This window comes from Rhinolophus sinicus, linkage group LG03 (assembly GCF_036562045.2).
Source record: "Rhinolophus sinicus isolate RSC01 linkage group LG03, ASM3656204v1, whole genome shotgun sequence".
Taxonomy (NCBI): Eukaryota; Metazoa; Chordata; class Mammalia; order Chiroptera; family Rhinolophidae; genus Rhinolophus; species Rhinolophus sinicus.
The window spans coordinates 174511625-174532084 of NC_133753.1; the positions used below are offsets into that span (position 1 = coordinate 174511625).

Below are 20460 nucleotides of genomic sequence, written 5' to 3' on the forward strand. Positions count from 1 at the left end.
ATGCAACATTTAATGTGCGTGTGCTCACACACACACACACACACAATCACGACAAAAGCAATTCCTTGCCTCTGAGAAGGCTGTAGGAAGCAGACTCACAGTTTCCAAGCAGGCCATATTCTAGTCCACCCAGACAAAGGAAATGGGGAGGTGTGAGAAGGGAGGGGCAGGGAAGATCAGAGCTGGGAGGCGGTTGTAGGAAGCAGAGGAATGCTGGCTCAGTTTCTGGGTTATTTAATGACTATAAATAAATGCAGATTTTCTGATGCCAAAAGGAAACTTGTGGAAAGAAGCAAAAGGCCAGTTTTTCTGTCTGTGTTTGATTATATTTTTATTTGTGTGTTTCTTACTTAGAGGAGGAAGTGTGGAGGAAGAGGAGCCTGGAAGGTCTGATCACTGAGTGTCACCAGGAGGTGAAAAATAGCTGGGTGAGGGGGACACTTGGTTTGTGCCCAGCCTCAGAGAAGGAAGGGTGGGAGAGGAAAGGTTTAGCGAGAGAAGTGGTGTGGCATGTCAGGCTGGTAGCACTGATGGAAGGAAGCAGGAACGGGAGAGCTTCATAGGGAATTCCCTATCCACAAAGTAGGAGGGGATGGCTTAGAGTCATATTTTTATGTTCATTGACAATATGAAGAAAGATCAACAGTGAAGGATGAGGGAGAAATTAGCCTCCGTTTCCTTCCTGTTTGATGAGACGTAACACCTGTTTTAAAGGCTGTACCCAGGGCAGTGTGTATACCATGCACTTGGCATTCACTGAATGTTGGCTTTATTTCATTCCATCACAGGCTAAGTCCTCTCCAGAGTTAAGTTCCAGAAGCACTAGTGGAAAATTGCTCTAGACACTTTCAACATGACTGGCAATAATAGAAAAATCAAGGTCTGTATTTTGAGACAATGGAAGATATCTCCGAAAAGATAATGACATGCAAGATAGGGATTCTTCCAGGAAGGAATAACGGCTGAGCCATCAAAATAAACAGATACAACAGGATATACCTACAACTGGTAGAGCATGAGTTAGTCCTTGTTACTCCTGGGAACATAGGCCCATTCATATTTTCCTTCAGCTTTAGTGCCTCTTAATTGATCCAGCATGCATGCTTGCCATGTTTTCTTTGTTTGTTACTTATTACATGTCCTGGGATGAGTCACATTGCCTTCCTGACATCCGTTTCCTGGGCTGAACTGGATAAAGCACAAGATCCTTCCCAGCTTGGACATGCTTGTGTCCCCGTTTGGGCGTGGCAGCCCCAGGCACATTCTCCTCCATCACATCAGGACCCAAGACTTATCCCAGAGAAATGCTACCATAGCCCTGGTGTCTGAGCTGAAGGAATAGACCAAAGTAGTTGCTGAGTCCGGATGATGGGAAAATCCAAGAAGCAGGCACTGATGTTGATTTGCATGCAGTAGGCAACCCTATAAATAATCATTTGGTGAACAGCGAGGGATGGCTTTAATTGCTCTTTGGTCCCAAACTCTATTATAATCATGGGTTTAAATGAAGAAAAAAACAACAACATACAATTCAAGCTACCCAATTCCCCTGGGGTCGAAGGCAGACTATAGAAATGTAATGACTTTATTTTGAATGCCTAAGAATGTATATATGTGTGTGCCCCTTTGAATTCCCACCCATGCAGGTGCACACCTAGGTTTTCCCAAACAGTAGAGAACTATATAGAGGGAAATTAGGACAAAGAAGAAACCCAGAAGTCAAGAAAATAAATCGGGAGTAGAGTAAAGAACAGAAGTAGAAGAGACAGAGAGCACGATTGACATTCTCACCTGTATTCCAAAAAGTACACAGAATTAGCTAACACGTTTGATAGCACGTTTTCAAATTTTAACTATTTAGCATTTTAATGACATTTCACATAGATAAACAAAATTGCCAATTCAAATTGGTGGCTCTTACAAGTGTGTTCTTCTTTGAGAAATCTGAATTTATTAAAGATTCATTTGGGAAATGACTGGGATTTTTGTTTTGTTTGTTTTTGTGTGTTTTTTAATTTAAGAAAGCAATTACTTCAGGGAGACTTTTCCAGATGTTTTCTTGAGAGTAGAATAGATACTTGAGCTAAAGGGTTAGCTTTAATTTCAATTTATATGTATTCAAATATAAAGATAAAGCATTATTGAAATGAAAATGTCAGCCAGTGAAAAAAGTAGAATATATGTACCAAAATTGAGATTTCATTATTAAGAAATTTTAAATACATATATTAATGGAAGAAAACAATTATACTTAGAAAAATATCACTCTTAAGATGTTCTCCTATTCTCCATCTTTCTCTCTCACATTTTCTTAGGAAGCCAAACGCATGCTCCATAACAGAGAACAGAAATACTCCAAAATTCTCTGTACCTTTTCAGGCACCCAAATTACAATCCTCTCTTCTTACAATACTTGCCTCATCTAAAGAATAAACTTTAATAGCAAGTTATCGCTAAGATTATTTATTGGGATATTTAAAATCAACTTTTTAAATCCCTAAAGCATCTATCAGTCTGTCTAATATGTCAGCTTCATGATTAAACAGCGCTCTAATGTGCGTCTCCAGGTTTGAAGGCTAGGTGAGCAGGGAATGGGAGGGAGAAGAAGATGTGATGGTATTTTATCCTCAAACATCCAAATTAATAAGACTATTATTTAGTTTGCAAAACAAATATGTATAGAGAAGAGTTTATAAGCTGTACATTTTCTAAATTTTATTTTAATATGTGAATGATATCCATTAGACTCTAAAATGTTAGAGCTTCCAAATTTAGTTATTATTAAGGTTCTGTTTTGAGTTATATTTTTATTAATAGTAAATTAATATGACTATGGATAATAATTTGATTTTCCTTTTAAAATGACATTCTCTCCCTTCTCCTCAAATTTTTCGCTTATCATGCATTTAGTCTGTTCAGAATTACTGTTAACATGATTTATATATTCCCAAACCACAGTTAGTCTAATACAGCACTATCTAAATAAAACTAGCTAGTTCAAAACCTAATGAAACATCAACAAAATTATTTCCCGCTAAATCTTTGCAGAGTTCAGTTTCTTAAACAGTCATGTCACAAACAAAATAGCTTATTACTCAAGAGGATTATTGAGTGGAGGAAAACAACTACTTGCTTTTGAAGCCAGCAAGATTATGACAGCAAGATTTCTCTTAGGCCTCTCAAGCCAAGGATGAGCCTGGGGACCGAATGCACAGCCGATGGAGCCCACCAGCCTGGAAGCTATAGAGCTTCTTACCTCCCCGCATGTCACTCACCCCAGAGGACCACAAATGTGGAAGCAAAAGGATGGGCCCGAAATCTGAAATGGGCTGGCCAAAGGAGAACTGGTTCTGGGGCTGGCCCAGCCCCTTCCTGCCAAAGCTAGCTTAGCTGACCAAGAACTGGTCACCAGCAGACCCGAAGTCTGCCCCTTAGCAACCCGTCTCACATCCTACACTGTGTCTCATTCCCTAATTCCTGGCTTCTCAATCCTAGAATACTGCTGTATGATTTGTCAAGCCAACTGGAGTATGATATTAAACAGTTTACAATAAATTATTATGCATTTAAAAAAGAACATATTTCCAAGCAAAGTGTAAATGAGAGGTAACAGTTTTGCCTTTATGAGGGGATATTTGCTTTTTCACACACACACACACACACACACACACACACACACACACACACACACACACACACAATCAAAGCAAGGAATGAAGTAAATAGCCTAAGATGCAAATGGATGGCTCTCGATCAGTGGTTCATAACTTAGCTAGCTACACATTAGAATCTCATGGGGAACGTCATAAAATACCAGTGCCTGGCCTCCACCTCCAGAGATTGATTTAATTCGTCAGGGACGAGGCTTCAGCATTGCGATTTTTAAAAGCTCCCAAGTGATTTTAATGTGCAAAGTTGGGAACACTTGATCTACAGTGAGAGAGTCTGTCCTAAAGCTGGAAGGGGAAGGTTGATGAGCACTTGGGAGGGAGTCAAAACGCTGCAGATAGGATTTCTCTGTCTGGCGAAGGCTGGTCTGGAGCAGCACTTCTCAAACTTGAATGTGCACACTCATCTCTTGGGATCTTGTTAAAACTGAAGATTCTGGTTCAGTATATCTGGGTGGCTCCTGAGATTCTGCATTTCTAACAAGCTCCTAGATGACGTTCAAGCTGCTGATCCAAAGGCCACAATTGAATGGTAAGGGTCTGGATGACCTTGAAGATCCCTTCTGACCCTAAGATTCTATGATTCTCTGAATTGAGAACATCATGGCTTGAGGAGGTATTTTTCCAGAGAGGGAGCCCAAAGGCTTGAACCACAGGGTGCTATTTGCCTAGCTTTGACGAAATTATGACACATTTGCCAAGGAGCATGACCCCCTCAACATACAGTTGGAAGAGTCAGACTGATACAGACCCAGTGGAGAAGCAAATGTGCTAAAGGAAACATTTCAGAGCTCAAAGGGAAACCTACGAGTCTACTCAGATCCTCTGCTGAGTAGACTTAGTATAATCATGGAAATCCAGGCATAAGGGTAAGGTATAAAAGAGTGGGAATGAGAAGTAGACATATGATAGTCAAGTATGTCAAATGATTTCAAACAGTTTACATTTTACAGTTCAAAAATTGTGAAACCATATTTGGACAAAAACATAAAAATATATCTAGTAAATGTACATAAGGAAAATCATACTAGCTTTAAGTCAATATATTAGAGTGTGATGATCTATTCTAAAGCAATTTTAAAACCTTGTAGGGATGTAATAAACTATGTTTTTCCTCTTGATGTTCTTCTTTATCAAATATTCTGTCTAAAGGAAGTACCACCTTTTGGGTTGCCGGTTTTCTGAAGAGATTCTTACCTGTGCTAAGACCATGATCATGAACCATCACAGGATGAAGACGAAGACGTAAATTGCAACTGGATAGGAAATAAAATCTAGAATCAGAAGAGTATCTTCACAGAATTTTAGAAGTCAGAAATTTTACAAAACACCAAAAGCTTAACTCCACAATGAACGCAACAACTTTCAAAGTCCCCCAGGATTCCTAAGAGTGGCTTAGAGTAGTGGTTTTTAAAGTGGTGTCTGGGGACCCCTGGGTGGGGTCTCTGAGACCTTTTCAGGGGTCTGTAAGGTTAAAACTATTTTTATAATAATATTAAGATGTCATTTGTCTTTTTGACTTGCATTTTTTCATGAGTATTTGGTGGAGTTTTCCAGGGGCTGCACGTCATGTCTTACCAGAACAGACTGAATGCAAAAGCAGGTAGGAGAATTCAGCCATCTTCTGTTAAACTTTACATTAAAGAAATTTGCAAAGAGGTAAAACAATGTCATTCCTCACACTAATTTTTTATTTTGGAAAATATAATTATTTTATTAAAGTGTTTTATTTATATTAACATAAGTTTATACTATTTTAAAGATATTTTTTAAATTTCTCAGTTTTAATTTTCATCACAGTAAATATTGACCGATGTAACCCATGTGAACACAAGCTCTTTGATGTTCTCAATGATATTTAATCGTGTAAAAGAGACCTGAGCGGGGTGGGAGGGAAACCACAAAGCTTTGAACCACTCGTCTAGGGCCTTGCTTCTCAAAGTATGGTCCATGGACCAGCGGCATTAGCTGGGAGCCTGTTTGAGCGGCAGTATCTTGGTGACACCTCAGGCCTATTGAATCAGAATCTACATTGTCACATAGTCCTCAGGTGATTCATTGCACAATTTGTATTGAACTATAGCTTTTATTTATTCAGTTCGTCCTTATCTTGATACAGCACAATGATGAAAAATGTGGACTCCCTGATTCCATTTTAACCACTCCCTAGATAAATGAAGTTAGGCATATTACATAGCCTCTTTGTGCCTCAGTTTCTTCATCTATAAAGCAGGAGAAATAATAGTACCCAGCTCATAGAGTTGTTATGGAGATAAATGAATATATGTAAAGGTAGAACAATGCCTGTAATGAGCACTCAGTAAGTACTGAGTGTTCAGTAAGTACTAAGTTCTGGTTGCTATTCCTACTTCAGGGAATGTGCAGATCAGTGGGAAGACAGGGATCCCAGCAACTTCCATTCAATAAGCTGCCAAAGAGATTCCTTGTATGTTAGAAAGATGCAGAGGGAGCCCAGGGCCTACCTAAGGAAGTCACAGATTTTATTCTGAAATTCCAAGGATGATGGGAGGTTCCAGATGGACAAGCATGGAGAAGGCATGTGCTGTAGTAGAAACAGCAAGGGCAAAGGTAGAGAAGCCTTGGAGAATGTGACATGACTGAAGAACTACAGTTTCCCTCAGCACAAGCTTCTGAATTTCACAGATGAGGAAAGTGAGGCACAGAGAGGTTAAGTAACTGGCCCAAGGTCACAGAGCTAGTAGTAAGAGGAGTGGTCAGGATTCCTCCCTTCCCCAGAAAAGGAAAGTGGGCTTCTAAGCCCATGCAGTTTTACAGCCTCTGTCCATAATACCAACACTTTCAAATCTGTTGCAATTTACTTACTGGCTGATAAGCGATCTATGCTTGCAAATGTTCCAGGTTCCCTATTTGGTGGGTACTGGCTTCAAATCTGGATGGAGTCAGATACTGAAGGATTTATTTGCCAGACAAAGGAATCCAGGAATCATCCTGTGAATGGGGGGAGCACTGGGGACTTGTAACAGGGGAGTCACGTGCTAATTTCAAAAGTTGCATCATTGGATGTTGTGGCAAATTATATTCATGCAAAGGAATATCAAGTGATGAAGAGATGCTAAGAAGGCAAGAGAAACAATGCTTCAAAGAGCATGAAACATTGGCTAGGTCTTGCTAAAAGTGCCCCAGCATCCAAGAAAGAAGGGCTTCACCGATATCCAGGAGTTGGGCATTTTTCTAAAAGGAGAGCTGGACTGAGGAGGGATCTTTGTTAAACGCTACTTGAAGATCTGGAATTGAAATTGATTCATGATTATTAGCTATGCATGTTGTAATCAACAGAAAAAATCACAGTTGAAAAACCATGTTGGATTCTGAGAAAAGTCGTGAAAATGGGCTGCCTGAGCACCTTCCTGCCTCCTTTCACAGGGAATGTGAACTCCGCAGGAAGAAATAAAGCCTCAGCAAATGCTTGTCCCTGCCCTGCCCCTCACCCCATCCTGAACCCCGGCATCTTTCCCCCTTCAGAGCAAATTAAAAGGGGGCTTCCCTCTAATAGCTTTGTTAGTGGCTGGTCAGAGGGAAGGGCTTCCCTTCTGCCTCTGAAGGGGCAGAAGTCTGCCCACGTAAGAAAGAGGCAAAGGAACATTTGAGTAATTAAAGTAAGAAAAAAAATCCATATAAAGGCAAAACTCTAGGACAAAAAAAAAGATCAGCTGTTGCCAGGGACTGTGGAGGTGGGGAGGGAGTGTGTACGAGGAGCATGATGTATTTTGGGGGTGATGCTAGAACTCTTCTAAATCTTGACTGTGCTTACCCAATTGTAAGTGTTTGTCAACTTTTCTAAAACAATATACTATATGTAAATTACACCTTAATAAACCTGATGTTAAAAAATTGCACATATGTCTTTTCTCTTTTTAAATTTGTTCTCTCTGTATGTCCTTAATGTTCTTTCATAGCTATTATTCCATCACAAGTATTAGTCAGGCACAATACTAACTGTTTACTATTATGTTGAAGGATTTTAAAAGGCCATTTTCATTGGTCAAAAGATGGTCAAATATCAGCTATTTCATGTGATTTAATGTAATATTTACTGCAACACTTTGAGGTAGGTACTATTAGTATCTTCATACACACACACACACACACACACACAAAATGTATACACATTTTAAGATGTCTGACAATTAAGTTTGTGAACTTGTTGCTATGGTATTGCTAACCTTTTTCGATATCAGAGGGGTTATTCATTATAAATTTGTACCAACTGGACAAACAGTTAACCAAGTTTACTATCTGGAAGTGCTGAAAAGGCTACATGACCTGAACTTTTCGCCAACAATTCATGGCTCTTGCATCACAACACTGCACCCACTCACACGGCACTGTCTGTGAGGGAGTTTTTAGCCAGTAAACAAATAACTGTGTTGGAACACCCTCCCTACTCACCTGATATGGCCCCCAATGACTTCTTTCTTTACCCAAAGATAAAGGAAATATTGAAAGAAAGACATTTGGATGACATTCAGGACATCAAGAGTAATACGACAACAGCTCTGATGGCTATTCCAGGAAAAGAGTTCCAAAATTGCTTTGAAGAGTGGACTAGGCACTGGCATCGGTGCATAGCTTCCAAAGGGGAGTACTTGGAAGGTGACTATAATGATATTCAGCAATGAGGTATGTAGTACTTTTCATAGGATGAGTTCGCGAACTTAATTGTCAGACCTCATAAGCCAGGATAAAACTATGTTAAAATTATACTGATGGTAACCACTTGTAATTGCAGCACCTCTTTAACTACAGAAGTCAAGCATGACTTGTATTCATCTTTTGTTATTGGTTTATATTGAGTATTACAATTTTAATAACAGTTTTTTCCCTTTCTTAAAATGTGTATATATTTTTTGGCACCCTCTCTATATATGGATGCTTAACGGAGAAAAGTGGTGAAACATGGAGAGTCTCAAAGGAAGTATAAAGACCCATCCACAATACCATCACCCAAAGTGATACCATTTTGGTGTATTATCATCAAATATTTTTCTAAGCATTCAATAAAAATCATTCTGATGCTTTTTTCTAAAAATTGAAGAAGAGAGATACAGACATTGAATAAATCCAGTGGAGCTAAAAATGAAGATTTTGTCTTATTTCAACTTGCCAGGCATTTTGATAATTGAAAAACAGTTTAATGCTATTTTACGCACTAACAGTTTTAATTTTTCCCATCCATCTTCCCCTCACTTTCTACTCCTTAATACTGGAATGAACTTCACATATTTAAGAGGACTATTGATAATTATCTCGAGTTTTCAATGTAATGGTAGCACTTAAAAAGAGCCTAAAAATACAGGTGTCCCTGTAACTAATTACCACATTAATTTATCTCGAGGGCCCCCTTATCTTCTCTCTCCTGTAAGTCATTGATAACTGGCAGCTTCAGATGAATTCGCTCTGTCAGAAATAGAGAAAGCGCATTGTAGAGTTAATTCCAGCTGCCAGAGAAACTCAATAAGCCCCCAAGAAGCTTTTGAAAAATCAAAAATCTCTTAAAAAGGTCTTTAAAAGTAGTTTTTCATGTTTGGCCCAACAGAGTAAAAATGCTTCTTTAAAGATAGCGAGAGTATGAGCCAGTCAATACACTATTAAGACACTGACAGCACCGAGATAGGATTACACGGTGAAGAAATTGTGAAACCTTTAACTTTTTCATTTTCAGCAAGAAGAATTGAGGGAAGTGGCTTTTTAAAATTTATTTTTATCTGAATAGCCTTAGGTAATACAGTTTTTTTCATTTCTGATCACAAAGTTCACCCTCAGTCCACATACAACCATGAGATCAAGTTAACTTTATATTTTTTATAACATGGCTTCATCCCCAAGTCTGGCCAGGCTTCCTGGTTTGATTGATAAAACACAAGTACTTACTGGGTAAAGACTTCTTCCATTTATTGCCCCTATTCCACTACTGAAAATATAGGAGCTTAACCAGATTAACTTACAAAATAATTTGGCTGCACTTCCACGTTAACTTGAGCTCTGAAACAGTTTCTAAATAGAAGTCAGTAGTCTATGAGAGAGTTTTAGTCTGGAAGGCTCTGTGGGTGCCATTGTATTCCACCCCTAATTTCACAGATAATAAAACAGAGACCCAGAGAGGTTCACTGACTTAAGACCACACAGATGGATAGATAATACTGGAGTTGAAAACCACCCTAAAACCAGAGTTTTAGAATAGACCATTGACTTTCCACTCTGTGTACCTTAGCATCACTTCAGGGAGCTTTAAAAAATCCTGTTGCACCTCAAACTAATTAAATTACAATCTCTAGAGTGGGACCCAGGCATCCATCAGGTGTTTTTTTTTAAAAAACTCTCTGGGAGAACCATTGGGTGGAGCCTCTTGCTGTTGTAAGTGTTCACTTTTAAAATGTCAACTTATCAACATTACCAAAAGCATTTGACATGCATGATTTTGAACTTACTCCAGATCAAATGCTGTCCTTTTAGTCTTAATAACATAAGGAAGTCATTAGTACTATTTTACAAATGTTTTCAGCTGTCTGTCTTCCAGGTACTTTGTAGGATTATACTTCCTGGCCCGTTGAGATTGAATGGGGCATGTGGCCACTGCTGGTCAATGAGTTGTGAACAAACATTATTTTGGGCTGGAGCATTTAACTGCTGGTTCATGCCCTTCCAAAGCTCTCATTCTCTCTGTCACAATGATCAGCCACATTCCACAGAGCAGTCATTCTGTAATCCTGGGTCCCAGAGGGAAGTCAACACTCAGAATGGATATGTCACATGGATGAAAAATAGATATTTCGTATTTTAAGCCACTGAGATTTTGAAGTTGTGTGTTACCATGATTTACTATATAATCTTAAAGTTAGCATTATATGAAAAGTAAATTATCTTTAAAAGAGGAATAAGTCTTCTTCCCCAAAAGCAGAATTCATGATTTCATTGGGTTTTTTCCCCCTTTTCTATTGAGGCTGGTTCATAAATATTTAATCTTGACTCAAACTTTTCAAAGTCCTGTCTTGTTCCCAACATTGGCACTGATATTTCTATGCCTCATCAAAATTCAACTAAAAATATCACAGAGAAGATTCTGAAGTGTTCAGAAGTGAGAAACTATCTTTAAGAGACTTGAGTCTTCTCGAGGCACATAAGCAGAACTTCTAACATGACTGCTGTTGTAACGTCTACCAGTGGACTCACACCTGAACGCATTTTTGCCACTTTACATTACTGAGTTGCTGCTTTAAAGGAGTTTGGAATTTCCAAAGTCTCCGATGGGGTTACTCACCTGCTATTAGAATCCATAAAGTTATGACTTGTGATCCAAGTTACTGGCAGAAAATCAATCACTCCTGGGTCTAGAGAGATAACCTCAGCTTCCTTCTTGGGCTCATAACTTAATATACTTATTTCTGAATATAATATCTGCCCCTTGTTCTTCTTCCCCAGAAGTTATGGTAACGACAAAGGCCCACTGGAGCCCATGTGTATGAAGGGACTGTCTTGGAGGAAAGGTTCTCCTGTCTCCAACTCAGAGCCTGCAGGTAGAAGAAGCAAAACGCCCAGCACCAATGATGGGCTTGAATCTAGCCAAGATGATACCATGAGATGGAGAGGAATTATGGAAAGCTGAGGGTTAGAGTCACAGGAAAAAGTGGCTGAGAAAAGGCTCAGGAGACACTACACCAGCTCTAAAAACCCCCGGCCAGTCAATAATAAATGAACTTTCCGTGCAGTCAAACACGGCTGAGAGAACGACCCAGCACTAGAAGGGTGAAGTGGGGTGAACTCATTGACCTCATTGAGCTTCTTCCTCATCTAGTAACATATACAAGTCTATGACCAGCACTGGTGCCTGTTACACTGTGCTTCAGTTATAGACCCCTAAGTCAGGGTGAAGTTAGTTTTGCAAAATAGTCAACAAATTTCTAAGGATGTTATTTATTTATTTATTTATTTATTTATTTATTTATTTATTTATTATTTTTGGAAGAGAGAACATGTTTCTATTGACTAAAGTTAAAATCTGCAAAGTTTGCTCCCAAAAGATGATCAATGAATGGTGTGAAGCCACCATGGTGTGGAGGAGACACTTATAAAAGCTGGAAAACGAAAAGCTTCAGATGCAAGTCTCACACTATCACTCACCAGTTCTGCAACTGAGAGAAAATTAGGTATACTTTCAGACCTCACTTTTTTTATTCTGTAAAATGGGATAATAATAAACTTGCTTTATCTTAACTGCATTGGGATCCAATTAGATAACATACTTCTCAAACAATGGGCTTAATAGTGATAGGAGAATGTCCGAAGGTTTAACCATAATCATTACAAAAACCAGATTTTGAGAAGCAATAAAAGAAAGTATTATGGTGACTGCCATTTACCTTTAGAATTTCAACACTGACAATGCTCTATAAATGTGTGTTGGTTTTAATAAAGACTCTGAGGCTATGATTACCCTAGAAGGACAGTCACATTTCAGGGGTGTCATCTACTATTTAATAAGAAGGCCACATACCAGAGGCAGCTGCTATAAGCACTTCAGCTATCTTACTCTCTGATCCACACCAGAGGTTTTGTTAATTAGCAGAATGGATATTAACAATAGGTTTTCATTGCTGAAAATAGTAATGCTTAAGATATATGTGGATTGGCTAGTACAGGGGTAAGAAAACTTTGTGTAAAGGGTCAGATGATACATTATTTTTGGCTTTGCAGGCAAATGATCTCTGCCACAATCACTCAACTCTGTCACGTAGCACGAAATCAGCCATAGACAATATGTAAAAGAATGGACCTGGCTGTATTCCAATAAAGCTTTATTTACAGAAACAGGCATAGACCAGACTTGGCCTGTGCACTACCACTGGGCTAAATAGAGTATAAACAGCTCCCATCCAAAACAGTCCTAAGTTCACTGCTGGCTGGGGTGGGGGGGGGGGTGGGGGTTCTGATTACCTGATAGCAACTACAAGGTTGACCAAACCCTGCCCTAGGATGTTAGGGCATTTGTTCCAAGTGTGCCACTTAAATAGGGAGTAATTGGAGCATACGAAAGGACAAGGACCTGACGTCGTCGTTGAGTTGCATGCTTTTATGTCTGCTTGTCAATGTTTGTGTGGGAACAGAATTTGTCTGTCTGGCTTTTATTACCTGCCGTGTGATGATGTGCTTGGAGATGTGTAGTCCTCGCTCACCTCTGACTACTGGTATATGACCAATATGAATAAAGAGAACCTGAGGACACTGTGCTGCCAAATTGGCTTAGGCCAGCTCATAACAGAAGAAGAAAACAGACAGAAGGGAGAAAGAGTACCACCAATGGAGGAAAGAACTGATTCTAGGGAAAGGGAAGAAAAGTCCTGCTCCGTGAAGGCATAACCACACAGAACCCTGCCCCTCTGAGTCAAAGATGACGTTATCTCTGCAAGTCTTTGTAGCGGCAGAGACCACCCCCCTGATTCAATAGCCCTTTCAATTCGGTGGAAGACAGTTCTTTGACTTGGGGCAGCAATTACTTTACAAAGCTTGTTATTGTTGGCAAAATTGCTGCTTCAAATTGTGGTATGTGCTAAGAAAGATCTCCTCCTTTCCAGCTGCTGGACACCAGGCAGAATTCCCAATACCCCTTTTATAGGGATTATAAGGATTAAGGGAAACAAGGTGTATAAGGTCTGGTCTTTAGTAAACACTCTATAAATGTGAGGTGTTTATTATCATGTTCTAAGTAGTAGCTTCTGTCCCACAGGGATCCTGTTTTTTGTTTTGTTCTGTTTTTTTCTCTTTCTATTAAACCTCTGCTCTTCCCCTTATATTTTTATTCACCAAATTCTACAATTTTAGGGCAGAAAGACACATGCAAGATCATCCAACCCAATTTCCTCATTTAATTTTGAAAGCCTGATCCTTGATCAAGGAGAAAGTTTGAGGAATTTCTCCTTATTTCCGTATTGCCATATGAAGATATAAATCACATTAATAGTTAGAGCAGGTTTTAGAATTATATGGCAAAAACAGGGACTAAAATGAGTTCATCTATTCCAACCAAAACATGGGTCAAAAATAATTTAAAAATACAGAAAAATAAAATATGGGGTAACTTTGTCAACAGTTCAAGTCGCTGTAATAGAAATATTTCAAATAAAAATAATCTTTCTTTCCTCCTCTAGGCATTGGGGAACCCATCCACGTCATCAAACAATTTCTGAAAGTACTCTGGAAAGTTCATTCATTTAGTTAACCAATCAACAAATTTTCATAAAATACCTACATTGTCAAGTTTTCCTTATAATCATGAGGACTAATAATTATAAATGTGTAACTCCCAAAACTATACTTTCAACCTTAAACAGTGTCTCTCTGTGGGTCTCTATTTCCTTCCTCACTTGTGTAGAATTGAGTTGAACTTCATTCATTCAATGAATATTCATTGGGCGTGGATTCTGTGTCAGCTACAATTCTGGGCACAGGGCACAGAGCAGTGAATAAGCCGGACACGGCCCAGCCCTTAATGGAGTTGAAAGTTCTGGGGGAACTTTCTGAAGTTAATATTCCTAGTGCCTAAACATGTTGAAACTGAAATTCATTCAGATTCCACTAACGGTTGTTCCTGTTACCGGGCATTTTCATAAGCATCCTCTCTTTATCCCTCACAACCTTGTAAAAGTAAGCGTTGCTATCCTAATTTGTCCAAGGTCACTGAGCTCTAGTATGTGGTGAAGCCATAATTCCAACCTAGATCTTCTAACTCTAGGCCCTGTGTTCATATTCGCTCTCTTTCTCTCCACAACGGCACAATGACGTTTTCCAGCAGCCGCCCTTCCCTGACCTATACATTTCCTGGTATCGTTAGCCAGGCAGGCCTTAATTCTATTAGGCTGGTGCAAAAGTCATTGCGATGTTTGCAATTATTTTAAACCTTTTCAACCGTAATGACTCTTGCACCAAGCTCATAAATGTCAGTCCCTCCTCTTACTCCTCTCTTGCTCGCCCCACCCCAAACCCCAAACATCTCTGGATCTCACCAACATTAGGTTTGGCTGCTGTGTCCTCTTAGACATTTAGCTAGACACACAGAGGCCAAGCATGTCGCCGGCTCCTTGTCCCACGGGGCTTCTTGGGGAGAATTCCTCCCCAGCAGAGGAGTTCCACATTGCTCATTTTACAGATATTATTGCATAATTGCAGCCCTTTATGGGATCTCCCAGATTTAAAATGCTCCTATCTTCTGCTCCTTGGTATTTGGCTAACTGATACGCACTCTCACCTGTGTAAAGTGACATTACTGGGCAAATATACTCACTGAAATATTGTAATAGCAAAAGACGGGAAACCACCTAATGTGCATTAACGGAGACTGGTTAAACAGACCATGGTGCATCCATAAAAAGGAATACTGTACAGAAAAGGGAGGAAGTCCTTTAAGTACTGACATGGAAAATTCATCTAGGTGATATTGTTATGTAAAAAAAAAAGTTCCAAAGAGTGTTTATAGTATAATATTTGTGTGAAAACGAAGACTATATATGTTTACTTAAATACACATAGGATATTTTTGAAAAGATATATAAGAAATGGGTAACAGTGGTAGTTTTCAGAAAAGGAAACTGGGCTTCTAGAAGGCAAGAAAGAAAAGAACTTGTTTTTTCACCAGGTGATCTTATATGTTGCTTGCGTATTATATGCATTATATTATCTACTCAAACAATAAATTAAATTATTTTAAAAATTAAAAAAATAAGATGCCCATAAAAGATTCGGGCAGTTCAAGAACAAAGCCAATTTTAAGTGTGTCAGATGCTTCCTGGAAGCTTGAGTGTTGGAAAACTAGCAATGCTAGTGAGTCTTTTGTTTGCCCATATGCCTATGTGAGAGGTTAAAAGTCAAACAATACTGAGGCATTAACTACCAACAAATAGATTGAGGTAAAAAAAAAAAAAATGAACTGCATATATTACAGATGTGACTTGGGTTTGAATTTCTATAATCATCAACCTCATTAGGCTTATAAACCCATTGCTCTCCAATAATGTACAAGTGAATATTTAGAACATCATTAGGAGCCCATTAAAATAGAACATGGAAATTTTTTCCTGTTAAACAAATCAGGAAAATAAAAAAGGAAAGAAATAGTCATTTCCAGCTAAACTGATAACAAGAAGCATATGCTGGGCCACTGGTAATCACATGTCCTAACTCATTTAATTACCGAATTTGATGACCACACCAGAATGTTTTTTGTGTTTTAAAACCAACTTAAAAAACAAACATGCATTTTTCATATGTCCTGGCTTCTGCGTTGAAAGAAACATTCATTTTGAAAGGAAAATGATGGCGGGCCACCGGAGCTCTGCAGGCTCACGACTTTAAGTCTCCCACTTACAGTTCAGGCTCGCTGTCTTTTCCCAGGACACAGGTGTATGTAGGCAGATGCGATTCCATGCCAGTTTTATAAACAACCCCAGCAGCTCCACTGTGCCACTTCCCAAGCTGAACTTGGATACAGCCTCAAGAGAAGTCAGTCTAAGAATACTGGGGAGTGAGGTGCTTTCATTCTGCTGAACCACAGGAGGCCCTTCCTCGCTGAGGATCACAAAGATGAAAGCCCAGCCGCTGGATGCCAGCCAGACAGACATGGCAAACTGAGATTCAACATGTTACCATCAACACGGATGTTAACTTCCTCCCTCCCGACTCTCCCATGGGAGTGTATCATCATAGACTCACTGCCGAAACAAGCCGTTCAAACTTGTGTTATTCCCACTCATATTACAGTTTGATGTGGATTGGTGGGAGAGTGGGAGAGGGAGGAAGGGAAGGGGAGGGGGTCTGCTCCAAGCCCTCATTCAGGACCCCAGGATCCTTCTGTCTTTCAGCCTCGTCACCCCCAAGGTAAGGACTCAAAAATGTTTATGTCATGGACCCACTTGGCAGTCTGGCGAAGGGTAAGGACCAGTCCCAGAATGTTTTTTCAATATTATTTTAAACTTCATAGAATGAATTACTTCAGATGGCAAAACCAATAATATTGAAATACAGCAATCAAAATATTTAAGAAATTGTGATCTATGCACTCCTTTGTTACAATAAGAACTATCACCATGACACAGCGGTGGTGATCATACAGCATTTTGTGATTCCATCAAAAACTGCATTTCATAACATGATATGAAAATACCTGTCATTTCTATTGGCAGCAAAGTCACAGATACTGTTAATTAATTCTACTGATTTGTTGCTTTCATTCAAAATGGAAGAAAATGCTAAATATGTTAGTTAAAGAGAATAAAAATGAATAATTTCCCTTATCTAACTTCTCAAACCCCCTGAATTCTATCTGGAGACCTCTTTGGGTATCTGAGGATCCCAGGTTAAACCCCCCATCTTCCCTTGGCTTCTCCACTTCCAGCCAGTGACCAAATAAAGAGGGAGCATGGAGGACCACAAAGGAAGTTTTTAGGGTCAGGCTGGGTGGTGGCAGCGACAACAAACGTCACTTCTGCCCACGTTCCACTGAGGTCAGGCTCACCATCACACCTGACCGCAAGGCGGAGTGTCCGGGAGAAAGAGGAAATGGTTTGGGGAAGGATTACACAGTCTCTGCCTCTGGAGATGGTGTGATTCAAAAGAGTGGAAGAAAGTCCTGAAATAGTGCTTAGTGTACGTTCCAGAAAAAGGAAGTATTTTTTTGAAATGTACACTAAGCACTATTAACAACAAGCCTCTTTTCTAGATACTTTGAGTTTTAAGGGAAATGATTTTATACCAATGAACTTTTTTAAAAAAAAGAATGTATCCCAAATTCAGTAATTTAGATACCAAGACACCATTTTTTAGAATCTTAGCCTTAGGACAAAGGGTCAGCCCTTCGGTCAATACTTGCTCAAGGTTTTCCTTGACCCCCTCCTGCTGTTGAGGTCTCCCTCTGATGCTCCTGCCCTGCCCTGCACATTGGCAAGACCTGATGGTCTCAAAGAAATAACACATGAGGGTCACAGGACAGATTGGCCCCAGGTGTTGAGCTGTTTTGAAGACTGAACATGAAGGTTTTCCCTTCTCATTCTCACAATGAGGGAAAGGGTGGTCACTGATTCTTACATTCTGAATGTTTAGTAATTCCCTGTAGGCTAAGTCATGGGCAGAGTGTGATTCTGATCTTAGGAATAATGCCGGTGAATACAGCAGGGCCAAGACCCTGAAAAGAGCCATCTGCCTGGGCGTTGGGATGTCAGTCCCCATTCATCCCACATCCAAAGAGCAGGCCTTCCTCCCACAGCAAGCACACCTGCTCCTTTTCAAACAGGCAGTCCTGGCCCTCCTTTGCCCCCAGCAGCTATCCCTGTTCTCCTGCATGTCAGAGGCAGACCAGTAAACCAACCAAAGCACTTGCTTTTACTCTTACCAAAGGTGGTGCCTCCCCCGCCGCCTGACAGATCATAAATGAAAAGAATTCACTGGGAGAATGCAGTGATGGAGCCCCACACAGGATGTCGCATGAGCGAGGTTCACTGGAAATCGCCCGCCCTCAGCCTCACACCAATATTTGGAGCCATTCAAGCACCTGCTGTCAGCTTCAGCCCTGGCTAAGGGCTGCGCTCTCACCTCCTGTATGATGAAGAAGGTGGCAGAGTGGCTTCTGGGAAAACCACCTCATTCTACTCCCAGACAAGGAGAAAGGCTAAAGATTTGGAAATGTATGTGGAGGCTGCTGACCCCACTTATTCTTAGAAGACATTTAATCCTCCCGGCCACGCTTCTCTGAAACGATATTGGCATCTGCCCTGTACTAATGAGCCCCCTGACGTGGTTTCTGCTGGAGAGTAAAAGAAATCTCAGCCTTTATAACACAAGCATTGCTTGATAGGATTATTTATTCCGTTGCAGTAGTGTCCAGAATAATACAAGATTGGGAGAGCTTTTATTTTTTTTTTTACTGACTTATGGGAGTTCAAATACAAGTTTATTCAGAATTCAAGATGGCAAAAAAAACTCCAGTGAAATCTAGAGTTCAATTAATTATATATTTATTTACTTTATGAATCTATTACACACCATATATATATATGTGTGTGTATATATAGTAGATTTCACTTCATAATTATATGATTGCCTAAATTCACAGCCTAAAAATCATTCCACTGACACTTTTTTATAGAAACTCTAGTGGAAATATTTTCTTACTTCTGCTACAAGTACGTGATGGTTGCAGACAGATAGCCTCATTTTCCCTGCAGTCATTACAAAGCATGGCAGACTTGTATTCTAAACATGCATAAAGCATACACAATGAGCACACTCAGAGTAGACTGCATCAAACGCACATCAGACTGGCCTGGACTTGTTGAGGTCAAGGTCAACTACCCATGCCTGTGTTTCGGGTCTGACGAGGGTGGCGGGTGTACAATGCCTGGCTGTGTGTCCACTGGACTAGCAGGCTCACCAGCCAGCGTGAAGCAATGCTGCAGACACAGTCAACTCCCAATTATTCAGGGGCTGGTCGTTCAGCTTTTGAGTTATCTGAAACCTGCACATTTTTTTCATTTTTCCCCTTATTAGGAGTGCCCCAAGAAGGTGATATAATCTGTGATTTTACCTCTACAAAAACTTTGGTGGGGCAAATACTTGAAACTATTGAGGATGGAGGGGGGAGAGAGAGAGAGAGAGAGAACTGTTAGCTATTTATTGTGATTATTCTCATTAAAATCGATCCGTCATTTTAGCCAGTAATCAAATGTTTTCCATATGTGCAAAACAATTCCCAGTCCTCAAAACACGTTCTTTCTTCCTCTTCCATTCTCTCTCTCTTTCTCTCTCCCTCTCCCTCTTCTCTCTCTCTCACTCAATCTGCTTGCTTAATTCCTTCCAAGATGGAGAGGTGCTAAAACTCAGCAAATTCAAAGTCTCTGTTTCATTACAAAATATTTTATGTTCACATACACTCTCCAATTTGATCTTCATAAGTAAGGTCAGGATTTCTTTACTTTCCTAATGAGGAAATTGAGCACCAGAGAGGCTAAGGAACTTGCCCAAGGTTACACAGCTCATTCATAGCAGAGACGACATCCAAATGCAGGTTTTGTGACTCAGAGGCTGTCGGCGTCTGTCCACCTGAGCTGCCGGACCTAAAATAGTATATTCCTCAGTGTCAGCACTGGCTAACAGCGAGGGGACCAGGTGTCCCCTTACTGAGTGATAACTTTCTGCAGTAAGGGTAGGTTGCCCTTACACTATTTTCATTTCATAGCATTCACATAAGTGGAGACTCTGGAAACTATTCAGAGATGTAGAACCGAGACAAAAAAACAAGTACAGTGGGGAGGTGAGGGTGCTGTCCCCCTTGGCTGGAATAGAGAAGGGACAGTTGTGGCAGGAATCAATACAGTAAACACATGTTCTTTAGACTTGACAAAATCCTACTGTGAAAGGTCACTGTCCCTGGATCTTTGCAGGTTTCGAGGGCCACCTTATTTTCCTGACCTTTCAAAATGTGCAACCTTTACGGCTACTTCTTTTATGAAATCATGGGCTTTAAAAATATATCTACAAGATGAAATGAGAACAAGTACATGGGATAATATCAGTTACCCAACACTGTGCTGGGCACACAGGTGCTCGATATGAGAGCTGCTACTACTGCCGTTATCATTACCGCTGTTAGAGTTATTCTGCTTTTCTCCTAATTATGCAGTAGCTAAGCTATATTTCCTTACTTTGCCTCTGACACAACACACATAAATGCTTCATCTGAAATTTTATACCTCATTATTAAAGATAAGTG

At 39.9% G+C, this 20460-nt stretch overlaps 1 long non-coding RNA gene across 1 annotated transcript in view; it reads right to left on the minus strand.

Annotated features, from left to right (window-relative positions):
* Nucleotides 1-4859: 4859 nt before the first annotated feature.
* Nucleotides 4860-20460, minus strand: part of LOC141570435 (uncharacterized) — a 260819-nt gene continuing 245218 nt past the window's right edge. The window contains exon 5 of the long non-coding RNA XR_012494440.1: nt 4860-4924. This is a non-coding gene — a long non-coding RNA (uncharacterized LOC141570435). The remainder of the gene's footprint in view (nt 4925-20460) is intronic.